We start from the raw sequence: 3,722 nt of genomic DNA, 5'->3' as shown, positions 1-3,722 counted from the left end.
CTGTAGACCAGGCTGGCCTTGAACTCAGAAATCTGCCTACATCTGCCTCCCAAGTGCTGGGATTAAAGGCATGTGCCACCACCCCCCAGCTGGTTTAAATCTTCTAATTCACAGAACCAATCTTTTAACAATTTAGAAAATTCTGCCAACAAGTCCGCATGTATGTTCCTATGTGATAGCCAATCTTCGTTGTTAACTTGACAGGATTTAGCATCACCTAGGACACACACAGCCATGGTTGGTCTTAATGTCAACTTGACACATATTAGAATCACCCAAATGGAGAACCTCAATGGAGAACTTGTTCCAATTGTCTTGATGTGGAAGACCCACTCCTAATGCGGTAGTGCCTTCTAGTAGCAGCCCAGATGAATAGGGGGCATAGCAGAAAGAAGATTATTTTCTGTTTGCCCTGGGCCTGCCTCTTGCAGCAGAGCTGACTTACCCTGTTGTTTCTGATTCCTTCACTGATAGAAGAACCAGCATTTCCAGCTTCCCGTGGGTCACTAAGAACTCATGCTGCTCCAGGAGATCTTCAGTGTTTTGCCACCAGATGGGGAAAGCTGAGGCACCTAGCCTTGTGGACCAAACCCCTACTGGGATGTCGGCCTCTCCAATGTAAAATAGTCAGTGTGGAACTATTCCAACTCCTGAGGCTCCAAGCTTCAAAGACCAAGAAACTATTGAGTTCTCAGGCTCTGAGGTGTGAGGCAGATGTTGTCACTGCTTCAGTGTCAACTGATTTAATGAATTCTTTATCCCTGTTTTGTTCCTCTAGAGCAACAGTTTTTAACCTGTGGGATATGACTCCTTTGGGGGTTCAATAGCCCTTTCACAGGAGTTGCCAAAGACCACCAGAAAATATAGATATTTATTCATAACAGTAACAAAATTACAGTTATGCAGTAGCAACAAAAGTAATTTATGTTTGGGGATCACCATAACATGAGGAACTGTACTAAAGGGTCGCAGCATTAGGAAGGTTGAGAACTACCACGTTAGAGGTCTCTGGGTATGTCCATGTGGGTCTTACTTTAAGATGAAAGACTAAGTCCAAATGTGAGCAGTAGCATCCCACTGGTCTGAATAAAATGGAGGAAGCAAGCTGAGGACTGGCGTCCATCTCTCTCTCTGCTTCCTGACTGTGGATACAATGTGACCAGCTGTCTCAGGCTCTTGCTGCCATGTCTTCCCACCATGATGGACTGGACCCTGTAAGCTGAAATAAACCCCTCCTCCCTTAAGTCCCTCTTTTCTTGTGTTTAGTTATCACAATCAAAAAAAAAAATGTAACAAGGGAGGGAACAGGTCTCCCCCCACCACCACCACCGAGGGGAAACTGGGAAAGGGGATATCATTTAAAATGTAAATAAATGAAATATCTAATAAAAAAAAATCTAACCAACACACATGCACACACAAAAATGTAACAAACGCAATACATATACAAATAACCTGTATAACTGCAACACCGTGTACACATGGTGACACCTTAGGAGTGGACAGGAGCAGACATTTGATCTTTCCTCGGCTTTCCTCGGCTTTGTGGTAGCAGACCCTGTCCAGTGGCACACATGGGACCACTGCCTGTGCACAACCCATTTAAAAACAAGTAGCTCCCGGAGAAGCTACTGCAGTTTCTGTAACAGGTTTTCCTTTTTCGTGTAGAAATTTCTATCACCTGGTGTCGTCAGATGGTAAATGCCAGCAAAGCGCCTCATGTCAAGTATCCACAGCTGTCATCAATTTTATTGAGAAAAGGGAATTCAGTACTTAATTCTTTTTTTGGTTTTTCTTTTTTCGAGACTGGGTTTCTCTGTGTAGCCCTGGCTATCCTGGAACTCACTATAGACCAGGCTGGCCTTGAACTCAGAAATCCGCCTGCCTCTGCCTCCGAAGTGCTGGGACTAAAGGCGTGCGCCACCACGCCCGGCACTTAATTCTTATTAAACTTGAATATCTGCTTGCTTTCATTTCTTCCCTCCCTTCCTTCCTTCTCTCTCTTTCTCTCTTCTTCCCTTCTTTCATGTTTTTGAGACAGAATCTCATTATGTAGCCAGAGCTGGCCACTCTCAGTGATCCTTCTGCCTCAGTCTCCCGAGTGGTCGGTTTACTGACACCCATGACCTTACTGATGTCACTTCTTTTATTTTGTTTAATAAGGATCTGTTCCCAAAATAAAAAGACATTAACAAACACTAAACCCACAACTAGCTGTGTGCAGTTTTTGTTTATATCGCTGCAGGGGAGCACTGGGTTTTTCCTAACAGAATCTTTAGCAGCATGTTCCCCATATAAGATTCAAGCTCCCCTGTGGGGTTCTGATATCCCAATGTACCTCAGCAGTGATTTAGGAGGTCTATATGTTTGCAGAGCCAACAATGCAATAGACTGGAGCAGCTGTACCAAGGATATCCTTCCACTACCCAGGACTGAGCCACGCCCAGCCTCTCCTGCCCATCATTCACTTCATCCCATCAGCAAATCTCCTGGAAAAAGGAGTGTCAGTTAGTGTTGGAGATGATACATAAACAAGCCACTGATGATGGCTGATGAGCTCCCAGATTTAACCACAGGGGATTTTGTTCTTAGCAGATGAATCTAACAGAAGATTAGGAAAGATAGTGCTGTGTCAGCTGATGGTGAAATCTGGTCTCTCTATAGATACACAGTAGGCAGACAGATAATACATCAGCATAGATGGCAGGAAGATAGCTAATTAGGTGACACATGAATCTATAGACTGATTAGTGATAGATTAATATATAGATAATAGAAATATGATAGATCAATGGTAGTTGGATCGGTGGGTAGATATGTGGACAGATAGCTGAAACTTCTTAAATCAGTAATAGATCAATGACAAATGGATGGACAGATGTCTTGATATATACATTGTAGATATAAAAGTATAAATATAGATATCAATAGATAAATAGGTAAGTATAGATGGTGGTAGAGTGATAAATATATAATAGAAAGATGATTAATAATAGGCAAATGGCCGATAGATAAATGATGGCTAGATGGACAGATAGAAGGATCTGATGGATTGGTAGATAACGACAAATGGGTACAAGAATAGACAGGTGATAGACTGATACATAGATAATAGATAACATGTAGGTGGTAGGTAGATAATCAGACCATGCAACTGGTTAAGTGTTCCTTTGCAGCCAATGTGTGTGCGCAGAGCGTGAATAGGGGATGATCACTCTGGCCTTTGGTGAAGTCTTGGGGTAGCACAGACTACTGTGTTGAGAATTCTTCTACTCTGGGAGACCTAATCACTGTCTATGAGTTTCAGCTTTCCTGTGTTTAAAATGAAGAGAAAAAAGGCAGTGCTTTCAATCCATCCAGCAAAAGTATAAATGCAAACAAGGCATGCCCACGAGCGAGTAGGCTTTGAACAATTTGAAATAAAGCATTCTCTTTCCAGGAGAGAAAGATCCCTGGTGTGCTACCCAACTAGCTCCATTCTCCATCTTTTTGTGACATTGCTGCTTTCAGGAAAGAATTTCCATTATTCCTCATGCTGTCAAGATGACAGACAGAAAGAAGAGATGAGAGGGTACGTTCTCATAAAGATTTACTTTCCTTCCAGCTAATTCTACTTGGTTTTTACATTGTAAAACATTTATCAAAGCATTAGGTGCAGTTTTTAAAATAAAATCATGTCATGGGGGTTATAATGAGACTCAGTTTTTCCTACACCCAGATCC

Source organism: Mastomys coucha, unplaced genomic scaffold, assembly GCF_008632895.1.
Source record: "Mastomys coucha isolate ucsf_1 unplaced genomic scaffold, UCSF_Mcou_1 pScaffold22, whole genome shotgun sequence".
NCBI lineage: Eukaryota > Metazoa > Chordata > Mammalia > Rodentia > Muridae > Mastomys > Mastomys coucha.
Note: the sequence above shows the minus strand (reverse complement) of the source record.